Raw genomic sequence first — 19,846 nt, 5'->3', positions numbered from 1 at the left:
ACGATAGTAAAGCAAATTTGATTAGAAGATCAACTTCCCGAAAACTTTATGGACAGTGACAATGGTGACACTGGAAATCCAGAAAAAGCATTCTCTTCCCAATGGAAAGGGATTGGCCATAGTCAACCCGGTTGACCAAATGGTAAAGAGAAAGGCTAAGTCTGAGATAGTCCCATTACCAAAGGGTCCATATGTTTATTTTGCCAAAGGAAGGGGCGTTGATTGCAAAGCTGCCAAATTTACCTAAGGATGTTAAAGTCAATAAGTTTGACTCTACATCAGGTAGAGCCCATTATCTAACTCTGTTAAGTTCTATTCTGAGATCCTCATTACATGATGTGACTGGGTCACATGTTGATGTTTTAAGAATCAAAGAATAGAGAGAAATCTTAAAGGAAGTATATGCTGATTCTGATCGCGAAGGTGGATTTCGATCGCATCAGAATTTTGAGCAGTTGCTTAAGAAGTTATGATATATTGCTAAGGAATAGATAACAACAATTTTCCATGTGGATTGTAAGGATAAGTTTTTCCGCAAAGTTTTAAAATAAAAGAAAATTGTTTAATTTTATTTATTTGAAGTATCCTTACAATGGCATTTGTGGAAAATTGTTGCTTATATGATTCCACTGACAGCAATATTGGAAAATGGATTTGATTCTTTCATTTGTGGTAGTGTCTAAATTTACCAAATCAGGAAAGTTCCTCATCACCCAAGTTTCAATTGGACCGAAACTTGGAATCATGCAAGTTGAATAGTATGATGAATGAGAACTTTCAAGCATTGGAAAATCAAGACTAATTACTTGTTCACATGGATGTGTGAGTCAAGTGAAGGACTAAAGGGATCGAGTACACATTCTTGTGCACTGGTCATGTCCACCACAAAGCTCGTTAAGACTATTTGATTTAATAAAGTTTAGTAAATATGGTTATACTTACAAGTTTAAGTATAATTCTGAAACATTGGAAAAGTCTCAATGTATGGCAGAACGAATGGGAAGAATCAAATTAGGCAGAAAGATAAAAGTTTCTCAAATCTGAAAAGATAGGAGAGTACTTTAGTATCATGTTTGTGATCATCTTAATGATTTAGAAATCATATCACAATTAGTCCTCTAAAGGTCATCTTAGTGCATTCTTATGACTAAGAAGAGGAGTCATGAGTTGTTGAAATGGTTAGATCAGGAAGATGAGTCATACTTCATTCCAAAACAATTCTTAGAGTCATACTCCAAGATTGTAACTTGAGTGACATATCTTAAAGAAAGGTTTAAAACACTTGTCAAATGTAAGAGTAAAAGTGTCCTACTCTTGTACATTTGAAATTGGTAAGTTGTGATGTTTTGGATAAAACAAAGACCAACTAAGGCCAATTGTGTGAAGTGTTTGTCTTGATAAAGAATCCGCACTATCTCTTGAATATTTGGCAAGATAGTCTTATATGTCAAGAGGATAGTGGGAGTATTAAAGATCCTAAAAAGAATTTCAAGAACTAATCAAGAATAAAACCTGAGGTTCTTCACTAGCACACGACTTGAGGTTTATAACCTATCGTGTTGACATATTCTGTGCCCATTCCAGTTAAAGTTGGCTTTGCATAGGAGTTCTGAAAGTTCTCAATTGGTTGCATAACAACTTGGAAGCAATGGCAGGCCCTGTACTGCCAGGTGGCAAGAAGTTAAGATTGCATAAGTTCAGTCCATATGAGTTTGGATTTGTCATTATCCTTGTCTTGTGACTATGGTTTTGACGATTCACATGGATAAGAACACATACACCATAAAATCTAAGGGTCATAAGGTTTCTCTCCGATTCATGAAAATGATGGTGAGGAAACACTTCCACCAAGTAGATTTGAAGCAGATGGCAAAAGGTCTAAACAATTGAGACTATGATTACGGCATCCCTTTTCATAGTTCTGAAATTGTTTAGACACACATGCATGCTATCTAAGGAAAGGTGTATGATTTTGATAAAGTTTTATCAAAGCATCTCGTATCAGAAATCTGAACTTTGGTAAGAAAGTCAATAAAGTATTGATTTCTAGAAGTCCAGCTGATTTCTGAGTACATGTCAAAGCTAGTGGGAGCATAAGTGTTATGCTAATAATCATCCTGTTAGTGGGAGCATGATAATTATTGTTAGTGTTGCAAGTTAGCAATGTTAATTATAGAAAACAAAAGTTTCAATTCGTGAGGCTGCAGGGATTGAAAAAGTTGTTTTGCTATAATTAAGGGAGAGGATATACTTCATTTCAGTTCTAAAGGCTTAGATTGAGACCTTAATCATCTTTAGTCAAGAATATATATATGAATTTCATGTGGGATTTGTTCAACTTAAGGAAATTCTATATATTGCGTTCTCAAAATTCGATTATGATTACGGCATCCCTCTTCATAGTCAAATTTTGAAAACATGGCAAATAAAAGTATTGTAGCAAAAGACTGGTCTAGAATCATGTCTTTATGTGAGACATCATGAATCGTGTACCATTTGCTTTGGGTACAGGATCGATTGCATGTGCTATAATATTTGTCATTTCTAAATTTTTCCAAATGCCCAGAGGCATTAAGAAGGGAAAAGGTCCAGAATTGGACATGACTAAAATGATTAAGCAATTGTCGAGGACAATCTGAGGTTTACCAAAGATTGGTTGCTCAGGGACAGTTGCCAGTTAGGTTTTGAAGTCATACTCAATAATAGTTTTAGACTTATCCAAGTGGGAGACTGTTGGATTAATGTCTAAGTCCATAACTATATTTGGTATGTACTTGACCCGACCCGGCATGGTCCATTTGGGTTGCACTTCACCGGCACAATTTATATGGATAGTCTTTTGAGAATAGTATATTTATGATTTATACTAATATATTTTAAGTTCTAATATATTAATATGGAATCATATTATTTAATTAGTATTGATCAAGAATTAATTTAGAATTAATTAAGTGATCAAAAAGAACTAATTAAATATGGACTCTTATATATATGGAATGGGCCAAGTTCATTTAGGTTGGGCTAAGCTTTCATGGATGGTCCATGGAGCTTTTAACCCATGGATCCTATGTAAATGAAAGGTCATGGGTATTAGGGTTTACATGGATGTAACCCTAATCCTCCATAATATATAAAGGGGTCCTTGGCTCACAAAATTGGGACAAGTGTGTGAAAATAAGAGTGGGCCGATTTTAGTGTGCATACATATTCTCTCAAGTTCTTCCAAGGTGTTTTGGTGATTTGTGATTCCATTTGAGGCTTCCACACTATTGGGGCTAAGCTCTTAAAGCTTGAAGACATCAAGCTACATCAAAAGGTATGCCATCTAACTAGAACTTTGTAGTATAGGTGCTTCATAATATGCTAGTTAGGATGAAACCTTGGAATAGTTAATATTTGCATGTATAATAGAGAAAACAGAGATCCAAGGTTTATAGGGTTGCATGTACACCATAAGAGTGTTAGAATGCTCAAAACCCAACAACCTTTTCGTATATTCCATTCGTGGTTTGATATGGATGGGTTTTGATAATGTTGTACGGGAGTCTTGGTCTAATGCTCTATTGGGGACAGATTTGTCTAATCCTTGGGTTAGATTTAAGAAAAAACTTCAGTTTCTTAAATCTAATCTCATGGAGTGGAATTCTAAGAATCCTGACACGATGGCTACTAAAAGAAAGAACCTCCAAATTTTGCTTGAGTCTATTGACAATAGTTTTATGGAGGATGGGTCAGCTACTTTGAGATAGCAGAGAGTTTCCTTATTGAAAGAGATGTTGGATCTTGATCACTTAATTCATATTGATCTTGCTCAGGAAGCTAAAATTCAGTAGAGCATTGAAGGGGATGAGAACTCTAGTTTTTTCCATGGGGTTCTTAACCGTAAAAGGAGACAAATTTCTATTCGAGGTCTCATGATTGATTGAGTGTGGGTGGATAACCCGGCTAGGGTTAAGGAGGGGTTTTATGAATATTATCAGTCTTTATTTTAGGAGTGTCCTTCTTGCAGACCTGCGAGAAATTCTGCTCGTTTTAATACTTTAACTCCCCTGCAAGTTGATTTTTTGTAGTCTCATTTTTCTTATGAGGAGATCAAAATGGCAGTTTGGGATTGTGGCTCTACAAAGGCTCCGGGACCTGATGGTTTTAGTTTTGGGTTTTTCAAGCGTTATTGGGATCTTGTTGCAGTAGATGTTGAAGCGTTTGTTAATCATTTTTTTCTTCACTCTTCTATTCCAAAGGGGTGTAATGCTTATTTTTTCACTATTATTCCAAAAATTAGAGACCCGAAAACCGCTAAATATTATAGACCCATTAGTCTTATCGGATGCCAATATAAAATTATTTTCAAACTCTTAGCTAATCGTCTGGTGGAGGTTATTTATAGTGTTGTCAGCCTTGAGCAATCCGCCTTTATTAAAGGCAGACAGATTCTGGACGGTCCCTTTCTCTTGAATGAAGTGGTTGCTTGGAGTAAGGATTCTAGAAATCCTATGATGCTATTTAAGGTGGATTTCGAGAAAGCCTATGATTCTTTATCATGGGATTATCTAATGGAAATCATGTTGATTATGGGATTTGGTTCCAAGTGGTGTGGGTGGATTAAGGAATCATTGGCCACCGATAGGGATTCAGTTTTGGTTAATAGTTCCCCGACAGATGAATTTCAAAAGCATCGTGGTTTGAGACAAGGTGATCTGTTGTCCCCTTTTCTCTTTATCTTGGCTATGGAAGGTTTACACGTTGCTTTGATGAGGGCCCGGATGGGGAATATTTTCAGGGGAATTTCTATTTCATGAATTGATAACTCTCACCTTCTTTACGTGGATGCGGATGATGTTATGTTGATATCTTCTTGGGATCCTGAAAATGCGAAACGACTTATTTGTATTCTCAGTTGTTTCTATTTGGCGTCAGGTCTGAAAATCAATTTGGAAAAAAGCTAATTGATAAGTGTGGGAGTTCCATATTCCCAAGTTCTTGATGTTGCAGACACTATTGGTTGTGCAACTTCAAATCTCCCATGTTTGCATCTCGGTATTCCTGTGGGTCAGATTATGACTCAGACTTCTGCTTGGGCCTCTGTGATTGATCAGTTTCGGTCTAAGCTTTCCATTTGGAAGACTAAGGTGTTGTTTTTTTTCTAAAAAACCACTTACTGTTGCGCCGTGCAGCACACGCACAACACTTGGCTTTTCACAACTGTTTGTTTTCAGAAGACTTCTGACTTAAAAACTGTTGTGCGTGTGTTGTGTGGCACAACACTTGACCCTCTGCTTCAAACCTCTTCACACCTTATTTTAACTTATTGCAGCAGTCTGCAGAGGTTAAAAAACAAACAAACTTTTTATTACATGCTGCACTCTTTTGGTCCTCCTCTTCTGCTACAGAGGGTTGCAGAGGTGGTCCGCAGACTTCAGACATTTTTGCTTCGAAAAAACAAACGACACCTAAGAGTCTTTCTTTTGGAGGTCGGATTACGCTGGTGAAGTCTGTGTTGGGTTCTTTAGGGAGCTACATGATGTCTTTTTTCCTTAACCCCCCCCCCCCTTGGGTTTTGGAGGATTTTGAGGGATTGAGGGCGAGATTCTTTTGGGGTGCAGATGGGAATGAACGTCGTGTGCATTGGGTTAGGTGGGATAGACTAATAGCTTCCAAGGATGAAGGAGGATTAGGGATTGGAAGTCTTTTCTCTTTCAATAGGGATATGATATTTCATTGGTTGTGGAGGTTTCATTAGAGCCCTGACCTTTTGTGGGTTAGAGTGATAAAAGCTATTTATGGTTCGGATGGTGCTTGTAGTAATTTGATCTCTCCTACCAGTGGACAAGGCCCTTGGGTTGGGGTTATTCGTATGTTCTCTCAGCTAAGACAGAAAGATATTGACCTTCAATATTTTTGCCCCATTAGAGTTGGATGTGGGACAAATACTTCTTTTTGGCATGATGTGTTCAGAGGTGACAAGCCTTTGTCTTCCATTTTCCCTAGAGTCTATCTTCTGGACTTGCACATACACGTTTCAATTAGCGACAGATTTGTTGGATTAATGTCTAAGTCCATAACTATATTTGGTATGTACTTGACCCGACCCGACATGGTCCATTTGGGTTGCACTTCACCGGCACAATTTATATGGATAGTCTTTTGAGAATAGTATATTTATGATTTATATTAATATATTATAAGTTCTAATATATTAATATGGAATCATATTATTTAATTAGTATTGATCAAGAATTAATTTAGAATTAATTAAGTGATCAAAAAGAACTAATTAAATATGGACTCTTATATATATATGGAATGGGCCAAGTTCATTTAGGTTGGGCTAAGCTTTCATGGATGGTCCATGGAGCTTTTAACCCATGGATCCTATGTAAATGAAAGGTCATGGGTATTAAGGTTTACATGGATGTAACCCTAATCCTCTATAATATATAAAGGGGTCCTTGGCTCACAAAATTGGGACAAGTGTGTGAAAATAAGAGTGGGCCGATTTTAGTGTGCATACATATTCTCTCAAGTTCTTCCAAGGTGTTTTGGTGATTTGTGATTCCATTTGAGGCTTCCACACTATTGGGGCTAAGCTCTTAAAGCTTGAAGACATCAAGCTACATCAAAAGGTATGTAATCTAACTAGAACTTTGTAGTATAGGTGCTTCATAATATGCTAGTTAGGATGAAACCTTGGAATAGTTAATATTTTCATGTATAATAGAGAAAACATAGATCCAAGGTTTATAGGGTTGCATGTACACCATAGGAGTGTTAGAATGCTCAAAACCCAACAGTGGTATCAGAGCCATGGGTTGTATTCTGTTATATTGATGCAAATGTTTTATTTTCAAGTTGGAAAAAAAAGGAAAAAAAACATGACGTTTGTCAAATTTTAAGATAATTACTTGTTTTGTGAAAAACGAATTATTTGTAAAATTTGAATCATTTGTTATATGAGTTGAATTAGGTCAAATTTAGTAAAAGATAAAATGATATGATTGTTTTATTAGTTTTAAAAGTTTGATCTAAATGTTTTAAGGAGTTACAAATTTGTCATAAAATTTTGGAGCTCAAAAGTTTTTTTTAAAGTTGTGATCTTAAGGGTTTTTGAAACTTCCATAAGTTATGGATATGAAAGTTTTTTTTTTAAAAAAATTTGATTCAAAGTTTTTATGGAGTTACAAAATTTTGTGTTAATGTTTTAAAGAATTCCATAACTTGTTCTTAAGTTATGGAACATGGAAAGTTTCATCATAAAACACCATTAATTCCATAAGTTATGGAATCCAAAGGTTTTCAAGAATTACAAAACTTGCCCTCAAGTTTTGGAATTTGAGAGAAGTTTTTTATGAAAAAAAGAATTGAATTCTAAAACTCTTGGGTTCATAACTTAAACAATTAATTAAATGGTTTTAATTTTGAGTTTAATAATTGGAATTATGATGTTTTGTTGAATAGTTCAAATTAACTCTTATGGACTTTATTAATAGTTAATTAAAGCGTTTAATTAAAAGAGTATTATTAAATCCATAAATATATGGTTTGAGTTTAATTAAATTAAAAGTCTAGTTTAATTAATAGATTAAACCATCAAGTATTTTAAATGTCTAAAATACACCCTTATACTATTATAATATTAAAAGTTTAATATATTATATGTATAAGAGCAAGTCGTCTTACCATTAGTAGGCCTCATTCACGAAGCCGGTCTATAAGTGGGGTATAAGGTTGTTGCCTATAAAATGGCAGCTTAAGGGGTGTCCACTCTCATCCACCGCTTCCTTGACTGGTGGAGGGTCGTTAGCCGAACAGGTAGGACAAGGACTATAATTCTCCCTTCATTAAAAGTATTAATGATAAATACTAAGTAACTGAACACTTATAAATTCCCAATCTTAGTTACTTAGGAAAATGTGAATAAGGTGCTAATCCATGAAATTACACTTTGCACTTTGCTTAAACCGTTAGTGGAGCGTGTGTGGTTAACCGGCATACTAACCTGGATTTAACAAGGCAGGCAAAGGGTAACTTAATATTTATCATAGTATTGGTGGAGCTCGTGTGGTTAACCGGCACATCGATTGTGGGGTAAATATTAAGGGTACCAAGTATATTTGCATGGTTACTTCACACCTTGTTTTGTGATCCTCGGCATCCCAGTCACAAAACCTGAAGGGCACACTCGAGATTGAAACATGCCATTGAAAAGTTCAATGAATCTCAAAAGATCTAGGAGTTTCAAATCCAATTAAAACTTAATTATATTTCGTTTTTCATGGTGGAAATTGGTAAATCGTCATTTACCTACCTTCAACTATTTTATAACTTGGATTACGGCATCCCTCTTCCAGTTATAAATAGGTTGTTGGATCCTAGCCTTAATATTTCATGTTGGGTGTTATATTAAGGACTTTAAATCAACTATCTTGAATATCTTCCAAAAGATGTCTAGCTCAAACATCTATGATCTTCCCAAATCTCTTGGAACTTCACTTTCTCCACCTCCTCCAATTATTCTCCCTAACCCACAAGTTCAAGGTCACTCAAGCCCTATTGGCAAGGCAAGGTCTAGGTGTGATCACATCTTGGAGATGAAGTCACATATTGACAAGCCGGGAGAGTTGGGTGTCAAAGTCTTGAGAAAGTTGGTGGTTCAATCACTTTCTAAGTCACATAGTGAGTTCCTTTGGGACTCCTAGGAAAAAGACTATGACAAGACCCTTAATGATCTTATCTATTTGCTTGGTACTGCTGAATCAGAAATGATTTGGAAGGCTAGTAAAGCAAATTTGATTAGAAGATCGACTTCCCAAAACTTTATGGACATTGACAATGATGACACTAGAAATCCAGAAAAAGCATTCTCTTCCCAATGGAAATGGATCGGCCATAGCCAACTCGGTTGACCAAATGGTAAAGAGAAAAGCTAAGTCTGTGATAGTCCCATGTACCATTACCAAAGGGTCCATTTGTTAAAATTGCCAAAGGAAGGGGCACTGGTTGCGGAGCTGCCAAATTTACCTAAGGATGTTAAAGTCAATAAGTTTGACTCTACTTCAGGTAAAGTCCATTGTCTAACTCTCTTAAGCTCCTATTTGGAGATTCTTATTACATAATGTGACTGAGTCACATGGTGATGTTATAATAATCAAAGAAAAGAGAGAAAGCTTAAAGGAAGTATATGCTGCTTCTGATCGCGAAGATGGATTTTGATCGCAACAGAATTTTGAAGCTGTTACTTAGGAGTTATGACACATTGCTTAGGAATATATAACAACAAGGTTTTCATATGGATTGTAAGGATAAGTTTTTCCACAAAGTTTTTAAAATAAAAGGAAATTTTTGATTTTATTTATTTTAAGTATCCTTACAATGGCATTTGTGAAAAAATTGTTGTTTACATGTTTCCATTGATAGCAATATTGGAAAATGGATTTGATTCTTTCATTTGTGGTAGTGTCTAAATTTACCAAATAAGGAAAGTTTCTCATCACCCAAGTTTCAATTGGACCGAAACTTGGAATCATGCAAGTTGTATAGTATGATGAATGAGAACTTTCAAGCATTGGAAAATTAAGACTAATTACTTGTTCACATGGATGTGTGAGTCAAGTAAAGGACTAAGGGATCAAGTACACATTCTTGTGCACTGATCAAGCCCACCACAAATAATCGTTAAGACTATTCGTCATGATTTACTAAAGTTTAGTAAATATGGTTATACTTACAGGCTTAAGTGTAATTCTGATACATTGGAAAATTTTATATTGTATAGCAGAACGAATGAGAAGAATCAAATTAGGCAGAAGGATAAAAGTTTCTCAAATCTGAAAAGATGGGAGAGTACTTTAGTATCATGTTATATGATCATCTTAATGATTAAGAGACCTTATCACAGTTCATCCTCTAAGTGCATTCTGATAGCTAAGAAGAGGAGCTATGAATTGTTGAAGTGGTCAAATCAAGAAGATGAGTCATACTTCGTTCCAAAACAAGTCTTAGAGTCATACTCCAAGACTGTAAGTTGAGTGACATATCCTAAAGAAAGGTTTAAAACACTTGTCAAATGTAAGAGTAAAAGTGTCCTACTCTTGTACATTTGAAATTGGCAAGTTGTGATGTTTTGGATAAAACAAAGACCAACTTAGGCCAATTGTGTGAAGCGTTTGTCTTGATAAAGAATCCGCACTATCACTTGAATATTTGACAAGGTAGTCTTATATGTCAAGAGGACAGTGGGAGTCTTAAAGATCCTGAAAAGTATTTCAAGATCTAATCAAGAATAAAAAACCTGTAGTTTAACACTAGCACACAACTTGAGGTTTGTAACCTATTGTGTTGACATATTTTTGTGATTAAGGTTATCACAAATTCACATGGATAGGAACACATACACCATCAAATCTAAGTGTCATAAGGTTTCTCTCCGATTCATGAAAATGATGGTGAGGAAACACTTCCACCAAGTAGATTTGAAGCAGATGGCAAAAGGTCTAAACAATTGAGACTATGATTACGGCATCCCTTTTCATAGTTCTGAAATTGTTTAGACACACATGCATGCTATCTAAGGAAAGGTGTATGATTTTGATAAAGTCTTATCAAGGCAATCTCGTCTCAGAAATCTGAACTTTGGTAAGAATGTCTGTAAAGTATTGACTTCTAGAAGTCCAGCTGATTTCTGACTACGTGTCAAAGCTAGTGGGAGCATAAGTGTTATGCTAATAATCATCATGTTAGTGGGAGCATGATAATTATTGTTAGTGTTGCAAGTTAGCAATGTTAATTATAGAAAACAAAAGTTTCAATTCGGGTTTGAAAAGTTGTTTTGCTATAATTAAGGGAGAGGATTTTATACTTCATTCCAATTCTACAAGCTTAGATTGAGATTTTAATCAACTTTAGTCAAGGATATATATGAATGTTATGTTGGAATGGTTCAACATAAGGAAATTCTATATATTGCATTCTCAAAATTCGATTATGATTACGGCATCCCTCTTCATAGTCAAATTTTGAAAACATGGCAAATAAAAATATTGTAGCAAAAGACTGGTCTAGAATCATGTCTTTATGTGAGACATCATGAATCGTGTACCATTTGCTTTGGGTACAGGATCGATTGCATGTGCTATAATATTTGTCATTTCTAAATTTTTCCAAATGCCCAGAGGCATTAAGAAGGGAAAAGGTCTAGAATTGGATATGACTAAAATGATTAAGCAATTGTCGAGGACAATCTGAGGTTTACCAAAGATTGGTTGCTCAGGGACAGTTGGAAGTATAGTGCTAATTTTGGAAGGACCATATTGACATATTCTGAAAAGAGGCATCTCTTATTCAGAAGTGACAGTCAAAATGAGAATATGGAGTTGTCTCCATAGGTGGAAGTTATCTGTGTAAGATTAGAAAACTTAATGCAAGAAGCATGTCCAAAGCAATGTACTTTGAATATGAGACTTAGTTTCCATGGAGTTGATCTCTATTGGAATACCTTATAATGACTGTTGACAAGTCTTTGTGACTTTGTACATATTCATTACAGGAGGGTCAGTGCATATAAGTTTAAAATCTAAACATATTTCGATAAATGATAGGAATTTGAAATTCTCACATTTTTCGATAAGGATTTGGGAGTGTGAAATTAGAATCATTGAAATTATGTTCAATTGGTTTATTTCACAAAGTAAGGATCATAGACAAACATAGAGTGCATACTTGGTGTATGGCAAAGCTATTGTTTAAGAAAAACATAGTGTACATGCTTGGAGCATGGGACAACTAGTGTTTTTAATTCAAGTATAAAGTTGATAAAACCGAAACAATGAATAATGAGTAATCAGTATGGTGATAAATAAAAGTGTTTATTTATATTCATAGGGTTTGATACCATATTTGATTCATTTATTCTTGTGTTTCACTTTGCATGTTTTGACTTCCAGAATAACTAAGTCGCTCTTCCTGAATGATTAAGTTATTCAAACCATCCACAGTCGGTCATATGTTGGAAGTAGATATGAATCAAGACTGTCATGGGTTGGTTTGTAGAGGTCCAAGTTGGTGGACAAAGTGGTGCTACAACACTCATGAGTGCTCATAAGTTCTGAGTATTGGATTCAACCCGCGCTCATTTGAATCACTTCATGGATTTTATCACGAGTGATCATGAGACGATAATATATTATATTCTTCAAACCTAGAGATATGAGTTGTTACTATGAGTTGGTTATACATTGATTGCACGAAAACGCATTTGGTAACTCGATGTTATAAAACGTGCCTTTGTGTATGATTCAACAAGTAGTATAACAAGCCATATGAGTCGAAGTTTATCCATTCCTTTTACCTTCGGGATAAAAGCGATATCTGTGGGCCCCTCGATGATTTAGCGATGACACATGTGAGTGCTTGGCCAAGCCAGGACTGATTTGATTTGTTCAATCAGTCAGTCATCATAAATCGAAAATTGGGAAACAACAAATGGACAGAGAGAATGATTATAATCCATGTCTCAGTCCATATGATATCTAGAATGGAGGAATATATGATCCCTTATCTAATGGACAAGTCATTGACAAGGTCAGAGTTCGACAACAGCTTTAAGAGCTACGATTGCCAGTTAGGTTTTGAAGTCATACTCAATAAGAGTTTTAGACTTATCCAAGTGGGAGACTGTTGGATTAATGTCTAAGTCCATAACTATATTTGGTATGTACTTGACCCGACCCGGCATGGTCCATTTGGGTTGCACTTCACCGGCACAATTTATATGGATAGTCTTTTGAGAATAGTATATTTATGATTTATATTAATATATTATAAGTTCTAATATATTAATATGGAATCATATTATTTAATTAGTATTGATCAAGAATTAATTTGGAATTAATTAAGTGATCAAAAAGAACTAATTAAATATGGACTCTTATATATATGGAATGGGCCAAGTTCATTTAGGTTGGGCTAAGCTTTCATGGATGGTCCATGGAGCTTTTAACCCATGGATCCTATGTAAATGAAAGGTCATGGGTATTAGGGTTTACATGGATGTAACCCTAATCCTCCATAATATATAAAGGGGTCCTTGGCTCACAAAATTGGCACAAGTGTGTGAAAATAAGAGTGGGCCGATTTTAGTGTGCATACATATTCTCTCAAGTTCTTCCAAGGTGTTTTGGTGATTTGTGATTCCATTTGAGGCTTCCACACTATTGGGGCTAAGCTCTTAAAGCTTGAAGACATCAAGCTACATCAAAAGGTATGTCATCTAACTAGAACTTTGTAGTATAGGTGCTTCATAATATGCTAGTTAGGATGAAACCTTGGAATAGTTAATATTTGCATGTATAATAGAGAAAACATAGATCCAAGGTTTATAGGGTTGCATGTACACCATAGGAGTGTTAGAATGCTCAAAACCCAACAAGATTATCTATGGGTTTGGGGTTTAATACCTTCAGATGTAATCCTAGAGGAGGAGTGGAGCAGGAACAATTGGACAACTTTATTTTACTTCTGTAGGACTTCCGTCTCCAGTTGAATCCAGATAGACTGGGTTGGGTTCTTGATACATCAGACACTTTTTCAGTTTCTTCAGCTCGGAGATATTTGGATGGTTTTATACTCGTGATAGGTGGTCCTGCTACTCGTTGGAATAATTGGATTCCAATTAAGATTAATATTCTTATTTGGAGGATTAGACTTTCTAGCCTCCCTACTAGAGAGCGATTATCTCATAGGGGTATATTAGTGGATTCCATTCTTTGTCCCATCTGTTCTTCTAGGGTGAAGACTATTGATTATATTTTTGCAGAGTGTTTTGATTTGATTGCTTTATGGTCTCGTATTGCTGTTCGGTGGGGTGTTAATCTTCCTTCTTAGATTACAGTGGATTCTCTTATCAACCGGGCGACGTATTTTTCTTGTAGAATCGGTCAGCGTAAAGCTTTCGATGCAGTGATTCTAATCTCGTTTTGGTCCATTTGGAATTTCAGAAATACAATGATTTTTGGAGCGGTTATTCCCAGGAAATCCTTGATTTTTGATGATGTTGTTTATAAGTCTTTTTATTGGATTTCGAATAGGTGTACAAAATCCAATTTTAGTTGGTATTATTGGCTTCATAACCCTATTTCAACAACTATTTTGATGTAATTCTGTTTCTAGCTTCTTGCTAGTTTTAATAATATTCTGCCGTTCCAAAAAAAAACACATATTTTTATAAAGTTACACTAGATGTAATGCATGTGTACTACACGAGTTTATTAAAAAAAAGTTTAATATAAAGGTGCAAGCACTAAGTATTTTTTGAAAGTAATACTTTTATATAAATACAAATTATATAATGAATAAAGTAAGTAATTCAATATAAACTAATAAAATAAATATTTACATATTTTAAAAAATGATGTTGAAAATTAATGTGTAAAAATTAATCATTTTTTAAAGTAAACTTTAGAAATAAATACAAACAAATGATGAATAAGTAGGTAACTAAATATATACTAATAAAAAAACTATTGACATATTTTAAATAATTGTTATGAATTACAAATTTCTTAAGACTTTTTTGAACAAAACATTAGATGTCGTATTGCTAAGTTTACCATCTTTGTCTAAAATTAATATTTTTAATCTATCTTTGCTTTTAACTCTCGACAGTGCAACATACAACTGCCCATGAGTAAACACTGGTTGTCTAAAAAAACTCTTACCTTTGATAATGATTGTCATTGACTCTTGTTTATTGTCATCGCAAAATATATAGCCAATGAAAATTGTGTTCTTTGAAAGGTGAAAGGAATCTTTTTGTCCGAAAGCGTCAAAGATATCCACTTCGTAGTTTGTTTGGCATAATTTTTGAAAATGGCCGAACTGACCAAATTGATACAAATACGTGGTTAACAACACAAAAAAGGAAAATAATGGTCAAAATGGAAATTATGAACATTTTTTTGTATTAAGTGTTTCATATATGCGCATTGTTTTTTTATGTTAAAGTGAGCAAATTACGAAAAATGAAAAAAAAAACGATTAGAATGACTAAATTGGATAAAAAGGTCAAAAAGATGATTTTGACTAAAAAAACTAATTTCTCTTTGTTCTTTCGAGACTGTACAAAAATAACTTGTGTTATTGGCATAGTAACTCATAGAAACTACAAATGGTGTTTGCAGTGACCATTTATGTAATCTTATTAGGCTTAACTTTAAAAAAATTTACAATTCTGCCGCTGCACTTTCAAACTTCAGAGATCAATTTGAATAGCCATCACATAAAACAAATGTACATTGCTAATATTTAATACAAAACAAAATAAAATGAATAAACTTTCAATAAAGTAAACAACCAAAGTTTTTTATTACGAAAATGTCGAATAATGATTAACATAAAAGGAAAGATAAGACAAATACCAAATCAAGAAACTGAATATGCTTGCAAAAAAAAAATCCCAATACGAGAAACATAAAATGATAAATTGTTGGTAATTTTAGAGATAGAATCAATGTTCGACTTTAGGAATCATGAGTTTTGTGGTCCCACCAACTTTTGAATCTCCGATGGAGCATGCAATAAGCTTTGTTGCTGACTCAGGACACGATATCATCGAAATTGTAATCTTCTACAAGTTTATGTTTGGAACTTTTAGGTGGTGAAATGAGCTCTTGGGTGGCATATGTGGTTGATGGACTTGTGTAAATGCTATTCAGAAACTAATTATGTGTATTTGGCTACTAACCAAACTTTAGAATGGAATCTTGGATTCAAGTCCTATCGGATTAACCCGCATGAACCAAACAAACACTCAAACATGCGACACAATTGAACTCTGTATATTTTGGCAGCCAAACATGCCAAGCAGTAGAATCTTGAATTCCGATTACATTGGATTGAGCAGGTATCCTAGAGCTAAACACATCCTTATGAATAGAAATCCATAAAAATATAATAACCAAAACACAATGGAATAGAATCCTTTATGTTTAATTCAATATTTTGTGTTTCTCATGCAAATTATATGAAATGTGTATTTGATACGAAAACTGTCAAATAGCATTTATATTTCAGTTTTTAATGAAATTACCATTTTACCCCTAAAGGAAAATTGTATTTATTAAAAAGAATCTATATATGTTTATATATATATATATATATATATATATATATATATATATATATATATATATATATATATATATATATATATATATATATATGTTATTCAAGACATAAAGACTCAAAATTACTTGACATCACTTAACCAAATACCCTATGCAATCATTCTATTTACCATCATACAAAATGCATAAAAGCTCAAAAGTTAACAAACAAAATTAACATAAATGGTCCCTGCAAGGTTTCAAGATTACCTTTCAAAGGTATAAACAATATGATTATGTAGGAATAAACAATCTAGAAGTAGAGTAAGAACAAAACAATCGGCAAATTAATGGAAAAAACATTCAGAACCACATTGGCATTACATCGAACATGTCGTGGACAAAAGGAAGCGTCTGAATAACATTATACCTCTTTTCCAGGGGTACGACCCCACGCTTAGCGAAAACCAGTCAACTGGAAAGAACTTTTGAAGCAGTGATTATAAACAATTCTATCAACATGCTTCATAAAAATTGGGAATCTATCAACCTAAATCTCCAGGAGCATACATACTGACTAAAGAGCTTCCATTCGTCATACCTACCCCTAGTTCCTGACTAGGGACGTCACTACACCGTGCAAAGCGAACACTCCATCCAGTCCGATCGTGAAGTGAGACCCATCCCAAATATCGAAATCATGCCTAGAAGTTCTCAAATATACACTTAACTTCACGACATGTCATCACCACCCACCGATCATATGGGTGTAATAGTGGTCAATCCAGAATCTCGCATGGCATCCAATATCCCCTAACAGCTTAGGTGCACAATCTTCTGACGATTCATCCATAAGACTTACAATGAGGCCCATCACTGGTAGCTTAACTCACTCGAAACCGCTCTCAAAAAAACCGAAAAAGCATCCACTAAAGAGAAGCTCGACAAGGAACCATTGCTATAAAACCATGACTTTTCCAACAAGTTCATTTCCTACTAAAGCCTGATCCAACCTATCAGATACTAGGCGACCAAGTATTTCCATATTGCTCGAACACTCGACTATGCCAAACAACTAACAACCTAACACACGGGTCTCCACGACACAACTGTCGACCCGACACACAAAAATGAAACCCACGATGGTTTACATCATGTTGTGACGCCATCCAACCATTGGAATGAGAAGCTTACAGTTCCTCACTGTTCTTTCCATCATCCAATCCACATGCATTAAAACTCCCGACCAGCACGCAGTCGGCCTATAGGTACACAACCATCATCCCACCGACCTACGAGAACCCAATCAAAATCCCACTCAACACTTGCCAATACAATAAGATCCATGTAATTCTATAACACACAATCCTCGCATGGTTCAGGATGCCATCGACGCATCCTTTGTAAAAAAAATGGTCATACACAACCATAAAATAAGGTAGACATTTGAATGTTTGTTCCAAATTAAAAGCAATTAATCAGACAAGAACCATCTGAATAAGTCGGACCAAGTGCTCTCATGTTATCCACTTACCCCTTCACAATAATATATGTTGAACTGCCAACATTTCACACTCCTGAGGAGAAAACACGACGCTCCCTAGGCCAACTATGTTCCTTCTACATCATAACCGTACCCAAAAGGTGAATTACTGTCAGATTTAACTAAATGAAAAAAATCAAATAATTAGAAGAAACATCCTTCTAATTTTGGATTATGTGTCTAAGCCCATAATTATAATTGGTATATATACTTGAATTGATAGTAGCACAGTCATTTTGGGTTGCCTTCACTCTTGCAACTTGACATGATGACTTTTGGAGAGAAGTTCAATTTATTATTTGGAATAATAAATTGATATAAATGATTTATTAATATATTATGAGAATGATATATTAATTAGAAGTTGTGACATCCCCATTTTCACGGACAGAAAAGATCGATTTTGTTTATGCTTTATAAAAATCAGAGTACTTCCTTTAATAAAAATGTTGCGGAATTTGTTCCCAGAAAAACATGATAAATGCATTATCAAAGCATTTCCGAAGAAATGTATCTTTATTCATTTTAAAACCTTGGGATGTCATCGTCAATACAGAAACATAAGCATAAACAGAACTTACATTCATTATCACTAGTGATTTATATCTTCTTAATCTCTCAGTGTAATGTGACTTCATATGAACACCTGTGATATAAATAAACTGAGTGGGTCAGGTTGGGAAACCTGGTGAGTACATAGGGTTTTCAACCCACAATAATATAATTATTATGTTTAATCATCAAACAGTTAACCCAATTACCCATCCCCATTATCTTCTTTACTCTTAAGGATCTACCCTAAGAATCAGCTATTTCTCATTCATTCATTACTAAGGATTATCCTAAGGAATAGGTACGAAGTCCATCGTTGCTAATGACACATCTGTCAAGCACAGCTGCTAATATTATCACTTAGGCGTAGCTGCCAGAATTGTGACATTCTTTATGGGGCGCATCTACCGATATAGTCCTTTAGGCGCATCTGCCGGGGTTATGAGGTTCTCTATTAGGCGCTTCTGCCGGTAGAGTCCTTTAGGCGCATCTGCCAGGGTTATCTCGTTTATTGACAGTATCGTTTTCGAGAGTCCACTCGCAATACAGGTCAATGGGTTTTTAGAGTACACCAGTGAACACATCGTTCACAACACCTACAGGTTGCGAGCCTGCTAGTGTTCCACTGGACTGTCTAGAATAGTCTGTGGTTGTCATCCATACTCTGCTAGATGACGGGGCCAACATTTGGAAAAAGGCTTCTCACATCGTCCACCTCTCACCCTTACCTCATGGTCTATATTACCTCTCAACTTATCGTCCAGCTCATATTTCATCTACCCATGTTTTACCCAAAATATTATGTAGATATAAATACATATATAGTTTAAATCATATAAAACTTGTATAAAATCGTTCATCCAGCATAGATAGCATATATACAGATAATATGCACACATAGCACGTAGTTTATATAAAATACTTCATATCTATGTCTAAGATGAAAGGGACTATGCACTCACTTGAAAAGGTGGCGATTCCAAACTCAGACAGTGCTTCGCTTCTTAAAAATAATTTCCTTCGACGAAACCTAGTATTATTACCACTAGAGTTTAGTCTATTATTCGCGGAGACTAATTAATAGTCTAGCTATTATTACTATTATATAAGCAGTAAACAATACTTATATAACCCATAATAATAGCCCAAGTACTCCTTATAAGGTCCTAATAACATTACTATATTGAAACATAAGCTATACTAAAGATAGGGTAGGCATAGGTCACTTACAGCGGGTTTTCTCGAAAACCGGGCTTCGTTGGAGCAGCGTTCCTGAGCCGAAAGGCTCTTTTCTCGGGGCTTCGGGAGCCTCGGGGCTTCCTTCGGGTCCTAGGGGGTTTACCTAGGCTTGGGGGGGGGGGGGGTTTGGGGCTAGAGAGAGAGAGTGTAGAGAGAGAAAGAAGGCTTGAGAGGTGTGAAGAAATGGCAAGACCCGACACATCTATTTATAGTGGAAATATCTGATGGAATCGCCGAGTCTTGACACAAACTTGCCGAGTTGGTGCATGTGGCAGCCTTCTGGTGGTGCCACGTGTCCTCTTTCTGGTGGTGCCACGTCACCCAAACTCGCGTATCAGCCTCCCGACTTAGAAAAATCACAACTCTCGCATACGAGCTCCGTTTTTGACGTTTTTTTTCCACGCGTAGGTAAAAT

The sequence above is a fragment of the Lactuca virosa genome, chromosome 8 (assembly GCF_052849685.1).
Source record: "Lactuca virosa cultivar CGN04683 chromosome 8, Lactuca_virosa_CGN04683_v6, whole genome shotgun sequence".
NCBI lineage: Eukaryota > Viridiplantae > Streptophyta > Magnoliopsida > Asterales > Asteraceae > Lactuca > Lactuca virosa.
The sequence above is the reverse complement of the archived record's forward strand: the minus strand, read 5'-3'. Positions refer to the sequence as shown.